This window comes from Myotis nattereri, assembly GCF_964212035.1.
Source record: "Myotis nattereri genome assembly, chromosome: 6".
In the NCBI taxonomy this organism is placed as follows: domain Eukaryota; kingdom Metazoa; phylum Chordata; class Mammalia; order Chiroptera; family Vespertilionidae; genus Myotis; species Myotis nattereri.
This window is the reverse complement of record NC_138081.1, coordinates 36,229,535-36,250,654: the sequence shown is the minus strand read 5'-3', so window position 1 is coordinate 36,250,654 and position 21,120 is coordinate 36,229,535. Positions and strand designations below refer to the sequence as shown.

At 42.3% G+C, this 21,120-nt stretch overlaps 1 protein-coding gene and 1 pseudogene across 6 annotated transcripts in view; one reads left to right on the top strand and one right to left on the bottom strand.

Moving 5' to 3' along the window:
* KCNQ5 (potassium voltage-gated channel subfamily Q member 5) overlaps positions 1–21,120 on the bottom strand; it is a gene marked incomplete at its 5' end in the record, with an annotated part of 518,709 nt that overhangs the window by 154,873 nt on the left and 342,716 nt on the right. The window lies entirely within an intron of this gene.
* LOC308521502 (GTP-binding nuclear protein Ran-like) lies at positions 136–5,116 on the top strand (annotated as a pseudogene). Its single transcript has 2 exons — positions 136–214; positions 4,555–5,116. The product of its transcript is annotated as a GTP-binding nuclear protein Ran-like (transcript).

Sequence of the window (21,120 nt, the reverse complement as noted above, 5' to 3'; positions counted from 1 at the left end):
ACTTGTATATATAGCAGGGATTAGAACTAAACCTCTGAATCATGAACTCCAAGCTGGAAAAATTGAAAACAGTTTGCCGCACCTTGAACTGAACCTGGATATTTATTCTGCTACAATTTTGCCAAATAATCACAAATGAGCCAGTTCAACTTAGAACTGAAGCCGAAAACCCTGAATCAGATAAAAATGGAAATATCAAGAAAGCCTCCAAAAGGTTCCTCAAAAAAATTAAAAATGGAACTGCCTTATGACCCAGCAATTCCACTTCTGGCTATCTATCTGAAGAAACCCAAAACACTAATTTGAAAGGATATATTCAACCTTATGTTCATTGCAGCTTTGTTTACTATAGTCAAGATATGAAAGAACCAAAGTGCCCATCAATAAAGTGGCTAAAAAAAACTGTGGTACACATATACGATGGAACATTACTTGGCCATAAAAAGAATTAAATCTTACCATGTGTGACAACATGGCTGGATCTGGAGGGTATTAAGTTAAATAAGTCAGAGAAAGACAAATACCATATGATTTCACTTATATGTGGAATCCAAAGAACAAAATAAATGAACAAACAAAACAGAAATAGGCTCATAGATCCAGAGGGAAGGGAAATTGGGGCACTGGGTGAATAAGGTAAAGGGATAAGAAGTACAAATTGATACGTATAAAAAGTCAATGGGATGTAAAGAACATCATAGGGAATATAGTCAATAATCCTATATAATAAAAGGCTAATATGCAAATTGCCCTCTTGACCAGGCGTTCGACCAGGAGTTCAACCGGGAGTTCGACCAGGGGGTGGGGCTGGCTGGCCAACCATCACGGGCACCCCCCACCTCCCATCCAACCGTCCGGACCCCACCCATGCATGAATTCGTGCACCAGGCCTCTAGTATTATAATAACTATGTATGGTGCCAGGTGGGTACCGGAAATATCGGGAGAAAACTTTGCTGTAAAGTATATGATTATGTAACTACTATGCTATATACCTGAAACTAATACAAAATAATATTGAATATAAACTGAAATTAAAAATGAAAAATAACTAAAAATATTCTTAATACTTAAAATCTATCAATAATAAAAACAAAAAATAAAATTAACATTGATACCAGAAATAAAATTAGGCCACTCTATTAGTTTTATAGTAAGAGAATATAAAAGGGCAATGTTTTTTTATTATAAAAATTTAAATAAAATTCCTTAAAACAAAACAAATAATGTATTTTAATCAAGAGACATCCCTGGCCTTAAGAAATTGGTACACATCAGCCAAATTGACTGTAAAGCGAATTTTCTCTTCAGTTGGGGCTATTTCTCTTGTGGGTGGACGTGGACACCTGTGATAAGACAAGAGTTATTATGGTATAATGAACTGCATGTTTGCTTCCCTCCAAAATCCCTATGTTGAAGCTCTGACCTTAATGTGATAGTGTTTGGAGGTGGGGCCTTTGGGAGGTAATCAGGTTAGATGAAGTCATGAGAGTGGGGTTAATGAAATTAGTGCCCTTATAAAAAAAGGAAGAGAACCCACAGCATACACACACACTCTCTCTCTCCATCACGTGGGCACACAGTGGGAATGCAGTCATCTTCAAGCCAGGAAGAGTGCCCTCACTAGGAAACCAATCAGCTGGCACCTTGATCCTGAACTTCTCACCTCTAGGACTGTGAGAAATGAACATGTGTTGTTTAAGCCATCCAGTCTGCAGTATCTACACTAATAAAAGAGAAAAATGGTAATTGGCGTACGGCGATACCTTTTTCATTGGCTAATCAGGGCTATATGCAAATTAACTGCCAACTAAGATTGGCAGTTAACTGCCAACTAAGATTGGCAGTTAACTGCCAACAAGATGGCGGCTAATTTGCATATGTAGGCACAATGCAGGGAGGCGAAAGGGAAAGCAGGAAGAAGCCCCCTGCCACTGACAGTGATCTGAAACCCAGGGGGGAGCTAAGAGCTGGGGGGCAGGGCAAAGGCGGAGAATCAGGCACCTTTGCCGCCCTGGCCAGTGATAGCAGGAAGTAGGGGTGGAGCCAGCGATGAGAGCTGGGCACGGTCGAAGCTGGCAGTCCCAGGAGCTAGGGGTCCCTTGCCGGGGCCCAAAGCGAAGCCCACGATCGCGGCGACCCCCGCTGCCACTGCGGGTTCCCGCTGCCTGGGCCGGACGCCTAGGCCAGAGGCGTTAGGCCTGGGCAGGGGCGGAGCCTGCAACCGCGGGGAGCTGGGGGTCCCCTGCCCAGGCCTGACACCTCTGCCGGAGGCCTCAGGCCTGGTCAAGGGGCCGATCCGGTGATTGGTGATCGGAGGGTGATGAGGGTCAACTCCTCTGGCCAAGGCATCAGGCCTGGGTGGGGGGCGGAGCCGGGGATTGGGGGGATATGATGGTCCCCTTGCCCAGGCCTGAAGCCTGGGTCAGAGGCTTCAGGCTTGGGCGGGGGGTGGAGCAAGTGATCAGAGGGAGATGGGGGTCCCCTGCCCAGGCATGATTCCTGGGCCAGAGGCCTCAGGCCTGGGCGGGGGCCAGAGCCAGTGATCGGGGGGAGTTGGGGGTACCCTGTCCAAGCCTGACACCTCTGGCGGAGGCGTCAGGCCTGGGCAAGGGGCCGATCAGGCGATCGGAGGCTGATGGGGGTCAACGCCTGAGGGCTCCCAGTATGTGAGAGGGGGCAGGCTGGGCTGAGGGACACTCTCCCCCCCACCCCCACCCAGTACACGAATTTCATGCACCGGGCCCCTAGTTTTGTTATAACAGCCTGAGCTGACTAAGACAGATGGCTTCTGTGCTACTGAGAGGCTGAGAGTCAGGTCAGGCCTAGGTGTGTTAGAGAATTTCAACTTTTCTCACGTGCTCATTATGTCTCTGCCCTTACACCTGCCCTTGCTTGGACCAAGAAATTGCTCTTATATTGAGAGATTCCTTCACTTCAAAACAATCTGTCCCTTCCCTGTTCCTTTAGGGTACTTGCATTAGTCATCTAGGCTTACCAGAAGAAAAGGAGAAACAAAACTCTAAGAATGAAAATCTACGTTCGACCCTATTAACAGAGCATATTACCACAAATAGAAAGTGCATATTAACTCTCAGCGCAATCTCTGATAAACATAAGATGTTAACTATCCCCAAAGTATATAAAACAATGAAACAATGACATTATAACAATATTCCATTAATAACACTTTCTAAATTGAAGGGAAATTTGAAGATTTCTGCCCTCTTAAACATTCAAATCACTAAGAAAAATAAAATATAACTGGAGTTATTTTAATAGTTTCAAGTTTATTAGCTATGTGAATCTTCACATTGGATCCTTTATGAAATCTGTCAAGATTATAGGATATTTATTTATGTCTCTAGTTAATTGTTTCTAGTTATCCATCAAAATCATTCAAGATCAGCCATGCTATAAATCAAGTGTACTCTTAAATTAGATAAGACGAAGGGCCTGTTTATAGGTAACCTTGAACTAATTTAATAAGTTTCTTTGCCTGTTGTTCATTTGAACCATTAAACAATAGATTAAGAAGGAATATATCTTCTATAACCATTGGCTTAAGAAAAACTGAGATGAGAATAAAAACAAGAAAACTTTGGGAATTTCCAGGTGTTTTAGAGCTCCAATTTTTTTATGATCCTTAAGCATAAAATATAGCATGTGACAAATATTTATTAATTTGATTGAATGGCGAATTATTCTGACAGCTAAATCCAAGGAGTACTTGCGATAGCCCTTGTGTCTTCCATTTCTCTGCTGTGTTATTCATCAAGCCATGTTCTCATCCTGAAGCCTTTTGGAGAGAAAATGCCTTCTCTTGGTACACCTAACCTTTAATTCAGACAGAGATGGCTTCTATTGTAGATAAACCATCATTTTTATTTGCCTATAATAGTATTTGGAATGTTATTTCTGCCAAACACCTGTGTTCACATCATCAGCATATCTTTAGTAATACACCACTGCCTGCTTGCCACCAGTATGCACACCTGCCGAACAGCCTCTGGTCGGTGATGGACTGATTTGGAAAATCACTTAGTGTAGGAGGGAACTGATCTGCCACAGCAACTTGAAACCCTGCTCTGCTCTCCGGCTCTTTCGTTTGGCTGCGGACTTATTCCTATCTGGCAACACGACGCCTGACTTGGAGACCATAGTAGTAATATAATGACATATGAGAGGACTGATTCACATGTTAGCTAATAAAGCATCTTGTGCACAATTAATGCCCAAGCCATGGTAATATAGACCCGTACAACTTTATAGGACATTAACAACACGTAGGGTCTGAGCAAAAATAACTGTCTATTTAGAAGTAAGGCTCTGCCCCCAGAAAAGAATGCATTGGAGCAAGTACACTCCTTACCATTTCTGAAGACACATGGACTGCCTGGGTAGATGTAAAGTGATATAGCAGGGTCAAGTTGACCTTCTGTAGAATCTAGACAAAACAAGTCCTGGAGCGGAATTACCCTTTTGCCATCTTTCCACCTCTCAGTCAGATGGCCCAGAGAGGCTTCTGGAAGTGACATCATTATGGCTGCCTAAGGAGAACCCCAAGTTCAGTTCAAACTTATATTGGTTGGCGATGGTGGGGCTGGGAAAACTACATCCGTGAAACACCATCTGACTGGGGAATTTGAGAAATAAGTAGCCACCCTGGGTGTGAAGTCCATCCCCTCATGTTCCACACCAACAGAGGGCCTACTATGTTCAATGTGGGGGGTACAGGGGGCCAGGAGAAGTTTGGGGACTTCTAATGGCGAGCTCAGGGTGCCATTTTAATGTTTGCTGTAACTTCGAGAGTGACTCACAAGAATGTGCCTAACTGGCATCGAGCTCTGGTACGGAGCGTGTGAAAACATCCCACTGTGTTGTGTGGCAACAAAGTGGATACTGAGGACAGGAATGTTAAGGCAAAATCAATTGTCTTCTACCGCAAGAAGAATCTTCAGTACTACGACACGGCTGCCAAAAGTAACTACCACTTTGAAAAGCCCTTCCTCTGGCAGCCTAGAAAACTCACTGGAGACCCTAAGTGGGAGTTTGCTGCCGTGCCCACTCTTGACCCACCAGAGGCTGTCCTGGACCCAGCTTTGGCAGCACAGTAAGAACCCGATCGAGAGGTTGCTCAGACTCTTGCTCTCCTGGACAATGACGGCCTGTGAGAAAGGGAAGCTGAAGCCCCGAGTTGGAAGTCCAGTTTTATAGGCAACTCCCCTGTGGTGCAGCGTGTTTGCCACTTTACTGTGGAGCTCAGCGGGGCCTGTGCTTGATCTCTGGGCCGTGGAAGGAGATGAATGGGCTTCGGAGTGAATGTGGCAGCTAAAAAACACCTTCATTTTTGGGACCTGCATACTTAGCTGTGTTGGAATGCAGTTGCTTCCTAATTGAGTTTCAAATATAAGACTGCTGCAGTCACGTCGCAATACTCAGTGGTGAGTCCTTGTTTATTACTGTCATTCCCATTTCTTTTCGTCTAGAATCAGAATAAAGTTGCACTTCCAATACCTTAAAAAACAGAAAGAAAGAAGAAGTCCTGGGGCAAGCTGTGCGGCTGCGAAATGTCCGCAGCCTGAAGTGGAGGCAGGAGGTGTTAGGCTGGAGGGAAAAGGAGCAAGGAACCCACAGAGGTGGGATCTCCCGTTGAAGCAAGCAGGGCCCTGGAAAATGTGTTCCCCTTTTCGTCCTTGGTTATCTTCCAGCCCGACCATGAAGCTTCCAAGGAAGAGATGCTGTGAGGCTCACCTCAAGGTAGCCTGGCTGCACAGCTGCGTCCATCACAGCCTCTTGTCAGGCACGGTTATGGGGGAGACTTCCCTGCTGCTCCCCCACCTCCCAGCCCCATATCCTGACAGGCAGGAAGAGAATTGTATTAAAGCAAGCATTTCACAGCCCCTGGCCCCCCATCCCCCATAATAAAGAGAATCTAAGAGTCACCGAAGGTATAGTTTTCAAAGACTAGCTTTATGTATTCAAAATTGATATCTTATCAGAGAGTATAGCCTGTTTATATTGTTGAAAGTTCCTATTTTTACACCTTCTTCCATTATGTTTGCTCTGCTTGTTTGCATAGTAAATGCAGGCTCAGTGGATTCTTAGCTTCTTCAAGAACACAAATACAATTCATTACTTCCATTCCGACTCCCTTGATTCAGGGTTTGTGACAATTCTTCTAGAGTTTAGGTAGCACTGATTTGGTACCATTGATTAAAAGAGGATTTAGGAGGCAAATTAAGAACAGGAATGAGAGGACACGGGAAAAGGTTTAACATATTTAAGACGAAAGAATTTTCAAGGTCTTTAATAGCACTTATTTGCATTTAAACAATTAATGGAATAATTGCAACCAAGCCATCTCATTAATTAAAGAAAACCCAGCAGGATCTTTATTTGGCAACAGTTTGTTAGCAGAAATTCCCTAAGTATTGACTCAATGGAAAATTGGTAAGAAATATGTCTCCTCCCAAATTCTAATTACCCCCTTTCAATCATCCTAAATGTTTTCCAAACATTGCAATAATCATTCCAAAAAGCTATAGCTAGCTGCATAAATTAGTATGTAAATATGTGTCAGTCTGTCCCACAGGTAGCTCTAGGCCCCTGTGATGGTGGGAATTAGCCCCCAGCCGGGTAGAAGCATGCTAGGGTGGACCGACAGGAAGGGTCTCTAGCGCATCCAATGGGCCTGAGACCCACCAGTCTGTTGCTCTACATTTGTGTGTTCTGTTCTGATCCATTTTTGGACCTCTCTTACAACTGGCCCAGTAGATAGGCCCCCTTGCCCCTCTCTCTTCCTGAAACTGGCCTTGGAGACCTAAAAAAACTGCAAGTTCTTCTTCTAGGAGGCAAAGGGCTGGCACAGTGATTTGATTAGGTCCCTATCAAACACTGGGGTCATTAATTCGGTCATACTAGGAAGCTCAAGACAAAGTGCTAAAAAATGGAGACTCCACCATGTTTCATTCATTCATTCATTCATTCATTCGGCGGAGAAAGGGTTAGGAGCATGGAGGGGGTTCTGCCACTTACTAGTTACTGGGCAATTTAACGTAACCTCACTGCACCTCAGTTTTCTTGTCTATAAAATGGGGATAACAACTCCTTCTTTTTAGGGTTTTTATCATGGTTTAAATGACTTAATATTTAGACATGGCTAAGTACAGTGCTTGATATATAAAATCACTTTTCTAACTGCTATAAAGTAAATCCACTCATTTGAGAGTTATTGAGTGCTTACTATGTGCCAGGTACTCTTTTATAGTAGATGCTGGAGATACCTAAGCGAGCAAAGAGTCATACATTTCTGCCCTCTTGATCCTTCTAGTGAGGGAGGCATAGAGTAAATATAATGAATAAGTGCATTTTATACAACCGAAGGTAAGTGCTACGGAGAGTGATAAAGGAGGGTGAAGGTGCTGGAGAGAGCTGGCAGGTGTCCAGCCTTAAACAGAGAGTCAGCATAGGCCTTTCTGAGAAGACTAGAAAGTGTTAAGGGAGTGAGCCAAGCAGATTTCTGATGAAAGAGGCAGAAGGATCTGTTGGTGCAAAAGCCTTGAGGTATGACGAGGAACACAGAGATGGGTGACTGTAGAAGGTCAGGTAAGGTTAGAGGAGTAGGAGGTAAAGACAGAGGGGAAAGGAGGGCCAGACTGTAGGGTCCTTCAGGGCATTGCAAGAACTTTGGTTTTTACGCTGAGAAAAAAGGGGAGCGTTTCAGGAGAAGGGCCTCAGGAAGAACCAGCTTTCATTTTCTGTCTCCTCACCACAGCTGCTCTAGGCACTCACCAGGTTTTGGTAAAGATGGGGTTTCTCTTTCTGAGAGCAACTGGGCACCCACAGATGATCCAAGAAGCAGGGCATGGGCTCTGGGACATAAATCATATGCATGTCTATTCCAGGCAAGGGAATAGGAATGAGAATCCAAGCAAAGAACAAGACTTTTCCCTGACACAAAAAGTACTAAAAAGTAGAAGCTTGGAGATATAACATATTCTTGATGATGATTTCCTATAAGTATTAGAACTTCCAAGTGGATTTTGTTCTCCTCATTGTCAAGTGACAACCCAAAGTTCTTCATGCCTAGTCTTCAATGTGGCCCTGAACTCACAAGTTTCCAAGGGTGGCTCTAAGGAGATAAGAAACAGTGTTAGATTTGTTATCATTTGTTACCAGTAAAGGAAGAAAAAAACCACAGAAGCTACACAAAGAATCATCTTATATTTGATTGTTATATACTTTCAAGATAATTTTAGAGAGAGAAACCAAGATGGTGGCATAGATAAACACCGGAGATTGCTGCCTTGCACAACCACTTCAAAAATACAACTAAAAGACGGAACGGACATCATCCAGAACCACAGGAAGGCTGGCTGAGTGGAAATTCTACAACTAGAGGGAAAGAGAAAAGCATACCGAGACTCAGAGGAGGTGCGGTACGGAAGTAAAATACAAAAGGTGCGGAGGTGCATGCGGAGCGGGCTGGCAGTTGAGGGCGAGGTTGTCTTTTTCAATCGGGAGGGAGTCTCAGGCTCTGAGCTCCAGTTCCGGGCGAGTCTCTGGGGACCCAGACTCATATGGGAGAAATGGGACTGTCTGGCATCAGTCGGAACTCGAGGGCAGCTTTCTCTCAGAGGTGCCCACAGTGATTTCTGGGGTCTATTAGGGCAGGACTGAGAGCAGCCATACTGCTCATTCTGCCCGCCCTGTTGATCCCCTGGGACCCCACACCGCCCAAGCCCTGCAGGGAGGCTTTTGCATATGAAAGGCCAGGCCCTTTGTAATTTGAAAATTACTTAACAAACTGCAGCTGGCCCAAGGCCCCATGGCAACTTGCATTGCTTTACAGCTGGCTTCTGCTGGGTAGCCTCAGGCAGAGACTAGATTAGCACCTCCTTAGATCCAAGAGCCAGTGTACCCAGTGGTCAGAGTGGGACCATCCAGATTGCAGCTCCTAGGATCCAAAAAAGACACACTCAGGGGGCAGACTCAGTGAGCACCAAAGCCCCGCTGAAGCAAGTCTTGCCCCATAAGGGTGTTTTCAGCACAGAAGTTCTCCCACCGTAGACACAGCTGATTATCACAGCCAATTGGCCTGGAGGTCAATTCCTCCCAGTGATACCTACAACAATCAAGGCTTAACTACAACAAGACTGTGCACAAAGCCCACAAGGGGGTGCACCAAGAGTGTCTACCTCAGGTAATTGGGGAGGCTGAGCCACCAGGCCCTATAGGACACTTAGCATAGAAACCCACTCTATCGACACAGCGAAGCATAAAAAATGAGGAGACAAAGAAACAGGACACAAATGACAGAAATGGAGGAAAGCAAACTACTGGATATAGAGTTCAAAACCACACTTTTAAGGTTTTTCAAGAATTTTCTAGAAACCGCCAATAAACTTAATGAGACCCTTGATGTTGTGATAAAGGACCAACTAGAAATTAAGATTACACTGACTGAATAAAGAACAGACTCCCAACAGCAGACCAGAGGAGCGCAAGAATCAAGTCAATGATTTGAAATATGAAGGAGCAAAAAAAACCCACCGGAAGAGCAAAATGAAAAAAAAATCCAAAAATATGAAGATAGTGTAAGGAGCCTCTGGGACAGCTTCAAGCGTACCAACATCAGAATTATAGGGGTGCCAGAAGATGAAAGAGACCAAGATATTGAAAACCTATTTGAAGAAATAATGACAGAAAACTTCCCCCACCTGGTGAAAGAAATAGACTTACAAGTCCAGGAAGCGCGGAGAACCCCAAACAAAAGGAATCCAAAGAGGACCACACCAAGACACATCATAATTAAAATGCCAAGAGCAAAAGACAAAGAGAGAATCTTAAAAGCAGCAAGACAAAGACAGTCAGTTACATACAAGGGAATACCCATACGACTGTCAGCTGATTTCTCAACAGAAAATTTGCAGGCCAGAAGGAAGTGGCAAGAAATATTCAAAGTGATGAATGCCAAGAACCTACAACCAAGATTACTTTATCCAGCAAAGCTATCATTCAGAATTGAAGGTTAGATAAAGAGCTTCACAGATAAGAAAAAGCTAAAGGAGTTCATCACCACCAAACCAGCATTATATGAAATGCTGAAAGGTATCTTTTAAGAAGAGGAAGAAGAAGAAAAAGGTAAAGATACTAATTATGAACAACAAATACACATCCATCAAAAAGTGAATCTAAAAATCAAGTGAATAAATAATCTGATGAACAGAATAAACTGGTGATTATAATAGAATCAGGGGCATAGAAAGGAAGTGGACTGACTATTCTTGGGGGGGGAAAGGGGTGTGGGGGATGCAGGAAGAGACTGGACAAAAATCGTGCACCTATGAATGAGGACAGTGGGGGGGGGGGCGCGGTGAGGGCAGAGGGTGGGAGGGGAACGGGGTGGAGGGGAGCTATGGGAGGAAAAAAGAGGAACAACTGTAATAATCTGAACAATAAAGATTTAATTAAAAAAAAGATAATTTTAAATGGGAATTCAGAACTTTTAGATTCTAAGACTTAAAATGTTTTTATTTATAAGTTTGTAGAACATAAAACTTGACAATACTTGCTTATCCTGTTCTTTTGCTTACATTCTTCTTGCTGGGGTTCTAGAGCAACAATTATGTTGTAACAGTTTTGGAAAAAGGCCACATTTTTCTTCAAATTTGACAAATATCTGGGTCAGAAATCTTTGAAGTAGTGTGAAGATAGTGAGAATCAGATTACTCTTCACTTTCTGACAGCTAAGCCAAAGTTGGAGAGAAGAGACTTCAAATGTCCCTTATTTTCTGAGTTTATGGCTACATGTAAAGGAGTGACCATAAAATGAGACTATTTTAAAGAGATCAGGGACAAAATAATACTGTCTTCCTCAGTCTTTTAACCAAATGTTGAATGTTTAAGATTTTAAGAAAAGCATATGGCTGACCCAGCAATTCCACTTTTGGGTATATTTCCAAAGACATTCTAAAACACTAATTCAGAAAGATATGTGCACTCCTATGTTCATTGCAGCATTATTTATAATAACCAAGATATGGAAGCAAACTAAGTGCCCACTGATAGATGAATGGATAAAAAAGATATGGTACACATATACAATGGAATATTGCTCAGCCATAAAAAGAATGCAATCTTGCCATTTGTTACAAGATGGATGGATCTAGAGGGTATTAAACTAAGTGAAATTGGTCAAACAGAGAAAGACAAATACCATATGATTTCACTTATCTGTGAAATCTAAATAACAAAATAAACTAACAAAACAAACAAACAAACAAACTCACAGATACAGAGAACAAATTGATGGTCACCAGAAGAGAGGGGGGTTAAGAGAATAGGCAAAAATGGTGAAAGGGTTTAAGAATAGCAACTGCTAGTTATAAAAACAGACATGGGGATGTGAAGTACAGCAGAGGGAATACAGTCAATAATATTGTATTAGCTATGTATGGTGTCAGATAGACACTAGACTAATTGGGGTGATCACTTCCTAAGTTATATAAATGTCTAATCACCATGTTGTACACCTGAAAATAATATTGTATGTCAACTGTAACTGAAAAATAAAAATACTTTTTAAATTAGAAAAAGAAAGCATAAGGCTTATAATTGATACTATTACTTAAATGTTAAAATTTTTAAGTGTCAAGGGGACTTTTAAGCAGTGCTGAGCTGTGTCAAGGAGGGATGACCATTGGGCAAGGAGCATGCTCTTCCTACCTTAGCATCCTTAGGCTGGGACCCAATTCATAAAAGTTGAGGGTGGTTATTTGCTTTGGTGATTTTTTTTTTTTTTTGTCTATTGTAAAAAGAACCTACTTGAATAATGTTTTTTTTTAATTAAATCTTTATTGTTCAGATTATTACATTTGTTCCTCTTTTTTTCCCCCCCATAACTCCCCTCCTCCCAGTTCCCGCCCCACCCTCCGCCCTCACTCCCCACCCACTGTCCTCATCCATAGGTGCACGATTTTTGTCCAGTCTCTTCCTGCATCTCCCACACCCCTTTCCCCCCCCAAGAATAGTCAGTCCATTCCCTTTCTATGTCCCTGATTCTATTATAATCAACAGTTCATTCTGTTCATCAGATTATTTATTCACTTGATTCTTAGATTCACTTGTTGATAGATGCATATTTGTTGTTCATAATTTGTATCTTTACCTTTTTCTTCCTCTTCCTCTTCTTAAAGGATACCTTTCAGCATTTCGTATAATGCTGGTTTGGTGGTGATGAACTCCTTTAGCTTTTCCTTATCTGTGAAGCTCTTTATCTGACCTTCAATTCTGAATGATAGCTTTGCTGGATAAAGTAATCTTGGTTGTAGGTTCTTGGTATTCATCACTTTGAATATTTCTTGCCACTCCCTTCTGGCCTGCAAAGTTTCTGTTGAGAAATCAGCTGACAGTCGTATGGGTATTCCCTTGTAGGTAACTGAGTTTCTTTCTCTTGCTGTTTTTAAGATTCTCTCTTTATCTTTTGCTCTTGGCATTTTAATTATGATGTGTCTTGGTGTGGTCCTCTTTGGATTCCTTTTGTTTGGGGTTCTCCGCGCTTCTTGGACCTGTAAGTCCATTTCTTTCACCAGGTGGGGGAAGTTTTCTGTCATTATTTCTTCAAATAGGTTTTCAATATCTTGGTCTCTTTCATCTTCTGGCACCCCTATAATTCTGATGTTGGTACGCTTGAAGCTGTCCCAGAGGCTCCTTACACTATCCTCGCATTTTTGGATTCTTTTTTCATTTTGCTTTTCCGGTTGGGTGTTTTTTGCTTCCTCGCATTTCAAATCATTGACTTGATTCTTGCGCTCCTCTGGTCTGCTGTCGGGAGTCTGTATAATATTCGTTATTTCAGTCCGTGTATGCTTAGTTTCTAGCTGGTTCCCCAATATAAGATTGAGGGTCTCATTAGTTTTCTTGTAGATCTCATTAAGTTTATCGGCGGCTTCTAAACAGTTCTTGAGAGACCTTAAAAGTGTGGTTCTGAACTCTATATCTTCCATTGACAATTTTGTCCTGTTTCTTTGTCTCCGCATTTTGTTATGCTTCCTTGGTGCACCCCCTAGTGGTCTTTGTGTGCAGTCTTGTAGTTAATACCAGGGAGGGTTTGACCTCCAGGCCAAGTGGCTATGATAATCAGCTGTGTCTGCAGTGAGAGAACTTCTGTCCTCTAGGGAGGTGCTAATCTAGCCTTTGCCTGAGGCTATCCGGCAGATGCCTCTGTGCAGGGCTTGGGCGGGGCGGGTGGGTCGCACAGGATCAATAGGGTGGGCCCGAGAGAGCAGTTATGGCGGCTCTCAGTCCTGTCCCCAGGGGCTCTGCCTCTCTGAGTCCCAGCAACGGCTGCAATCCTCGGAGAGAAAGCTGCACTCGCTCTGACCGAAGCCAGACAGTCCCGCTTCTCCCGTTTGAGTCAGGGTCCCTAAAGACTCGCCTGGATCTGGAGCTCAGAGTCTGCGACTCCCTCCCGATTGAAAACGCCAACCGCGCCCTCCGCCGCCAGCCTGCTCCGCGCACTCCGCACCTCAGAATTTGACTTCAGCACTGCGCCTCCTCTGAGTGTCCGTATGCGTTTCTCTTTCCTCCTAGTTGTAGGACTTCCACTCAGCCAGCGTTCCTGTGGTTCAGGGTGATGTCCCTTCCGTTTTTTGGTTTCACTTTTGAAGTAGTTGTTCAAAGCAGCAAACTCCTGCGTTAACCTATGCCGCCATCTTGGTTCTCCTCTGAATAATGTTTTTGTTCATCTGAAATGCCAGTCTTATAAAAAGTAGCTAGTCACCATAGTTGTTAGAAATTTCCATCTTAAAATTTTAAAAAGTTGTCATCAACAGAAATACAAGAATGAATTTTGGTTCTGGCTACAAGTCAAATCAGGTTGAGATTTTATTTCATCCCTCTATATTTCTGAATATTACTTAGACAAGAGAAAGGGAAATCCCTCATTTCAAATTGATTTTTCTTGGAGATTTCCCCAAGCAATTAATTCATTTTCTCTTTAGTGTTCCCTCTCTCATCTCCTGAAAATCTCACACTTGGATAGTTTTTTATTTCCAGCTGTCATTTGATGACATATCAAGAGAAGTGCACATATGTAGGTTACCCAAAACCTCTTTTAAAAAAAATTGTTTTTCTTTGATCATTCTGTCCTAATGATACAGACACTTGTGCCAGTGATTGAACTCTTATATTGATATTTGCTGTTCAGGTATTTGGCCAGGATTATTTATGCCTGAGGCTTACGGCTAAGGACTGTTCACAACAGCTTAGGTGAGTGGTTCTCAAATTACCTACCATGTGGTAGGAAGTGATTTTGATTCATGCAATGATTATTGAAAAAAGATTGATATTTGGGGAAGATGCTAGATTCCTGAAAAGCACTGATTCCACACAACCTTAGACATTTGTGTAGATGAAAGGTAACAAACCTTCCAAGGTGCTCCATTTCTTGGAGAACTCCATCCCTCTATCATGTGGGAAAATGGACAGCAACGGGGGATTACAACAATCTTAAAGCTTCCTGGATTTTTATCCTAGACTTAGGGTAGTTAAGAACAGCTCTCAGTGAGACCTTTTAAAGAGTTTTGCTTTAAAAAAATTAATTAAAATCACTGGATCCTCAGTGCAATATTGACCCATAGCTCCTCAAGGGAAGAAGGCTCCATCCACAATTTTGTATCCGTTATCCAGGAGCCACAACACTTTGGACAAAGACTGCTGTAAAGGAATGCTCTAACCATTTAAATTCCAGTGTTGAAGATGACATAGGTGGTGAGCCATGTCCTGGGAAGTTGCCTAGTGAAATGACTGAAGTCTAACTTTTAACATTGGCATTAGGTTTCTAGGGGCATGGAATAAAGAAGAGTATTCATAGGACATCTGATCTCAGAGTGATTTGCTCTCCATAATGGTGGCTGCTATTTCCTTTTACAATTTTCTCACTGTCCACCTCTCAGAGTTCTTTCATTTCCCCTACATAGCATGATCTTCAAATCTAGACTCCTACATCCCCTGGACTAGAGATACAATATTTCCAATATGTTCTGATGGTCCCCAAGTTAATGAAATGTTATATTTTATAAACCAGCTTATCTTTCCTCTGAACCTGTTCTGTATTCACAGTCTTGGGCAATGATGTCACTATCTGACCACAGCCTAAAGTCAGATTCACAGGCATCTTCATCCCCAGTCTCTCCTTCAAATACCATTCCTCCTTGCTCGATCTCAGAAATGCCACCTGAATCCAGCCTTTTCTCTCCTTTCTCTGTTTCTATCTTAGTCCAGATGCTCATTATGTGCCTCAGGGCAATGCAGCAGTCTCTATTCTCATCCATACCTCCTCTATTCCAATTACTAGTATCCTCCAAGGAGAACTCAGAATTGTCTTTCTCAAAACCACACTTGATCAGGTCATTGTACTACTTAAAGACCTCTTTTTGATTTCCATCACTGACAGCATAAAATTCAAATGACTTTCTTTGGGAAAACTAGGTTCTTTTTCAGCACAGTTTCAACCTTCCTCTGAGCCTCCGTTTGTCTACCTGAGCCCCCTAAAATCCAGCCAGACTAATCCAGACCTTTGTGACTTTAGCCAGGGGTGGGCAAACTTTTTGACTCGAGGGCCACAGTGGGTTCTTAAACTGGACCGGAGGGCCGGAACAAAAGCATGGATGGAGTGTTTGTGTGAACTAATATAAACTCAAAGTAAACATCATTACATAAAAGGGTACGGTCTTTTTTTTTTTTTTTTTTTTTTAGTTTTATTCATTTCAAATGGGCCGGATCCGGGCCGTAGTTTGCCCACGGTTGCTAGACCCACCTCTGGAAGCTTTCCCTAACTTGCAGTGGGGGAATTAATCACTTCCTTTGTTATAATAAATTGTTCTTTCTACATATTTTTAAAATTTGAATTTAGAGAGAGAGGAAGGTAGAGAGAGACAGAGAAACATCAATGAGAGAGAGAAACAGTGATTGGTTACCTGCACACACACCTTTCTGGATGGAACCTGCAACCTGGGTATGTGCCCTGACTGGGAATTGAACCCAAGACCTTTCAGTGTATGAAAGATGTTTCAACCAACTGAACCACACCGACCAGGCTACACATTTCTATTAAACCATCATATTTATGGATTACATAGTCTTTAAATCTAGTTACTTTTGGTTCTCTCACTCATTTTTGCTTCTCTCTCTCAAGGTAAGGACTTGGATCTCCTAATTCTGAAAATTATTTGGAGTTTTACTTTAGGCAAAAAACAGGAAAAGACAGAATAATCCAAATAAGATTAAGGAGGCTAGGGCACACAGCCTAGAACTGAATAGATACTAAAGAAATGCTTATTTAATGTAAGGTTTAAAGCAAAATATGTGTCAAAAGTGAAATATAAATAATATATTGAGTGAAATCTGAGGAGGGAGTGATAACTATGTCTTAGTTTGATTAAGTTCTGTTGATCTAAAATGCTATCATAGGAAGCTATTTAGAGACATTGGTCCCTATTTCTTTTGGCCTCTAGAGACCATTAGTGAATGACTTAGTCATTACTAAATGAGTTTTTAATTAAAATATGTTAGTGTTGAATCACTGGCTAGGTCATTACAGTAATTCTCTCTTGTTACATGATCTTATTAATTTTTAATGTTGGCTACTGATTCATATTATACCATTATTCTTTAATGTTAATGATCAGCCTGTTTTGATATCAGGTAAGAGTATTTGTTTTAATAACATAAATCTCTTGATTATACCAGATTCAGAAGAGCACATGAAAGTCAGCAGAAAATGAGGATGAGTGGAAAAAAAGGGGCAAAAATTAGCAAATAATCATTTTAGATTATTGAACCTTGTATTCTGCAATACTTATCCTTGTCTTTACATGTATTCCATCTGAGTAAGAAATTGGTTTTGGAATTTCATACTGCTAAACTTAAAAGATTAATTAAAAACAGAGTATCTTAATGTCTCTCTAGAGGCACTGACTTTATATAGTAACTTATTAAAAAGCTTGCTATTAGTTGAGGAGAACAAAATCTGGATCTCCTCATTCATTTCACACACTTGATAGTTTATCTTGTACCTTTCTTGTCGTTCTAGGCATTGAGTACATGTTTTGTTTAGGCATGGGGTGAAAGTAAACATAATGACAAAAGTCCACTTGTATTCTAGTGACAGAAACCAGCAACGAAAAAGGTTCCAAATAATCAAGAAAATATCCACTAGTGATAGACACTACAGAGACAGCAAAAGAAGCAAACACGTGGAGACTCACTGCTGGTGCCTTTAGGCCGGACGGCCACGCCACTTAGTTCTCACATGTGTACTGAGCGTCTCCCACGTGCTGCTGGGCACTGTGGGACGGACATACCAGGAAATAAAAAGACTAGTGACAGACAGTCCTTAGTCTTATGTAGTTTTCAGTCTAACGGAAATGAAGTACAGCATATGCTTGGAAACCAACAATCGGTGTGAATGCTGCTATCAGCCATTTCTTCTGAGCTGTGCTGGACCCCAGAGCACAGAGGAAGGGGATATCATAGCTCCTGGGGAGTCAGGAAGAACACCCAGGAAGGCGGGAGATGAGCTGAGACTTAAAAAATGATAGGAGTCATTAAGGTGGTGAAGAGAAGTGGTAGAATTGGGCTTTTCAAATAGAAGAAATAAAATTAATAAAGGCACAGAGGCAGTGTGCATAAAAATATGAATGGCTTCATATTGCTGAAGTGTAGAGTGTGACTGTGAGAGAAAGAGAGAGAGAGGGAGAGAGAGAGCGAGCATGTACACACATGCACATAGGTATACATACATACAATGATGCTGTGTGGGTAACTTTAAGGGGAACGTGTTGAAATAAGCCTCAAAATTTAAGGGAAAATTAGAGCTATGTGAGAAGCCTGTGTGTGGCAAGGTAAGGAATTAGATCTTTTAATTCAAAAAATTATTTGAAATAGTACTTCAAGTTAAAAGGAGGATAAGATAGGATGATAAAAATGCTACATTTTTTTTTTTTTTTTTTTTTTTTTACATATTGAGGAGATATCAAAAGACTTAGATGTGAAGGTAGCTCGATGGAAAGGCTGTCAGGAAGGTGCAGGTGCTGCGTTATGGAGACAAGGGCCCCGCATCACATGCCACTAGTAGAGAGAGCTGCAGACTTTGCACAAAATGTGGTGAAGCTAAAGATGGATCTCTTTAGTTTCCCACCTTATGTTTGTGTATTTTACACAAAGACTGGGAGAACTGCCTAAACGCACTTCCAAGGCAGAGTAAGTGTCCAAAATAAAGAAGGTGGACGGGGCAGTTTGCACTCCAGGCTTGCTGTGTTCGGCTGCTGTTGTTTGGGAAAAATCACTGTCACCTTCCATGTTACACTGACATCATTATTCTATTTACAATAGCATGTGAGGTAAACTGCATTATGGAAATGGAAGGTAAAGAGAAGGGACCGCATATCCATAAAACTAAAAAATTTCCATCTGATTTAGTTAGGGAAAAAAACGAGTAAAGAACCATCACAGATAGGGGTGGGGTGTGTAATGTGGGCAGTGCCTCTGGCTCACAGCCTACCTCATAGGTGCTTAGTGAACATAGACGGATGGAAAAAAAAAGAATCAATGAGCAGCTCAACAAAAAAAATCCTTCAGATTGCAGAGGCGACTCAAGGAAACACATGTCCTCACAGCATTGGACTTCTGAACGACCCAGCCGGATGCTTTCCCATTTTGGACCTCCAGCCTAATGCTCTGCATTGCTCTTTCCTGGACTCTACAAATAGATGAGCTTCCCAACCTGGTCACACAGCTCACTTGCTTCAGCTCGTTGAATGCCTAGCCGTGCCTGGCAACAGTGACCCTGATTTGTAATTTTCCACTGCTGTGGGCCATAGGTCCAAACCAGAAAATGACCCAGGAAGGAGTTTTTTTTTGTTTTTTTGTTTTTGGAGAGAAGCCAGTGGGTTGGCTAACTGGGCAGAAAATCCTCCAGCTTTATAGATATGCAATGCCCAAATCATCCAGTCTTTATTATCATGACATCTAAAGGCAGGGTTGCTCACCATCCCCCTTTACTTCTGTATAACACTCTCCCATTATGCTAGGGTTTCTCTTTCTCATAAGGTTGCATTTTATATTGATTTGTACTTGATTTCACCTGATTGAAAAATGGCCAGTAGAGTCAGGGACCGGGGAGTGAGAAACACTGAATTCTCCCTCTTGACCTCACTCATAGGGGTGGTAGTTCCTCACTCCCCGCCTCCACCTTACCCAAGGGTGGCTGAGGTCTGGGGTTGGAAATTCCTTGTTAAGCCTGCTCTGCAGAAAGGCTTTCCAGGTTTCCCATGATGCTGAGTTCTTGCAGCACCGAATCTCCCTCAATTAGTCTTCAGCGAGCAGGGCTGGAGGGCCTGTCACACGCGCAATCTCTTTCCTGTTCTCCATTTTCCAGTAATGTTCTGTGGATTCATTGTGATTTATAGTCCCAAGGGAGCCAGGTCTGCAGCATTTTCATTGAATCCAGCCTGTAATGCTGTTTGTCAAGCTGCCATTTATAGCTTGGAAATTTTTTCTCTAACCTATTATGTGGAAGCATGATATGGCTTGTCACTTTAATAGTGACCCCTGATGTATGGCTGCATGGGGGCAGGGGGCCCACCCACTGCTTCTATTTTTTGGCCTGGTGCAGTACCAACCCAATATCCAATATACAGGCATGATTAGTAGTAATCTATATTGAAGATAGTTTTTGATGATCTTATTTGTGACTTTCATGAGGAATAGATCGCTTGAGATAGGTCTATTCTCTCAAGTGCACATGTCTTAAAATGGGAATTTAAAAAAAATAACAAATTAACCCATTTATTTTTCATCTCCTAATTTCACCATTTATACTCTATCAATCCATGATTTCAAGGCTTTTATTTTTTCTATAGTTGGTCAGAGATTGTAGACAAGAATGTGCTTTAGACATGCTTCCAGGGCAGGTCATGTCTTACGCATATTTAGGACTCCAGCCCTCAACACAGAGGCTGGAATGCAGGAAGCACTTCATATAGATTTGAGTTAAAACTGCAGTGAAGTAAGAGATGGGGCCTGGAGAGATTAGGAGAGGGCCTAGCAGGATCCAGGGAACCATCTACAATCGATGGAAATCCACAGGATCAGAGACCAGCTGGAAAATCCTGACAGGGATACACAGGTCAGAGCCAGATGCAGATCTAAACCAGAGAGGCAGTGAGGAGAGAGAGGGCGAATGAGAACCACAGGTTGGCACAAAAAGCATCTGAAATGAGGCAGCAGGCGGCACTTGGGAGCCATGTAATGTGCATTGGGCAGACTATCTCAGTTCTGAGAAGAAAAGCCCTCCCAGACTTTCTGTGAGACACCGACCAATTCCACAGGATGATCAGCTTTGACCTGACCCCGGAACTACTCTTACTGCCGCAGTGCATCCCCTCCCTCCGTTCACAACTCCGGTTTTGTCTAGGTTTCCATCGTGTTTTCCATGAATGACTTCAGTTGCTTCCTAAATGGCTTCAATCCTATGGCTCCCTGTTCCAGTCCATGCATCTTGTTTTAATCTTGGCATCATATTCATGATACTGTGACAATTTCAATATGAATGTTGTATATTTAAATAATTGGCCATCTTCTCTCACCAAATATTTAATGATAATTTGCCACCAGATACCACTATGTTAGTGCTATCCCTGAATCAGCTTTGTATCCTATTCTCAAGAAATTTACAGTCCACCTGGTGCCTCATTTTTCTCCATTCTGCCCCTGGCTTTTTCTCCATCAACTGTTCTGGTCTCCATGCCCTTCCTTCACTCCGCAGGTGTGCTCCTGCCCAGGGCTTTTGTCCTTGAAGCTCCATCTGCCTGGAATGTTCTTTCCCCAAATCAAATCCCTACACAGCTTGTTGCCTCACTCCACTGAAGTCTCTGCTATATGCTTCCCTTTCTTTTAAAAAAATATATGTTTTTATTAATTTTAGAGAGAGGGGAAGGGAGAGAAAGAAACATCGATGAGAGAGAAATATCACCCATCGGCTGCCTCTCGCATGCCCCCTACTGGGGATTGAGCTCACACCTGGGCATGTGCCCTGACCGGGAATTGAACTGGT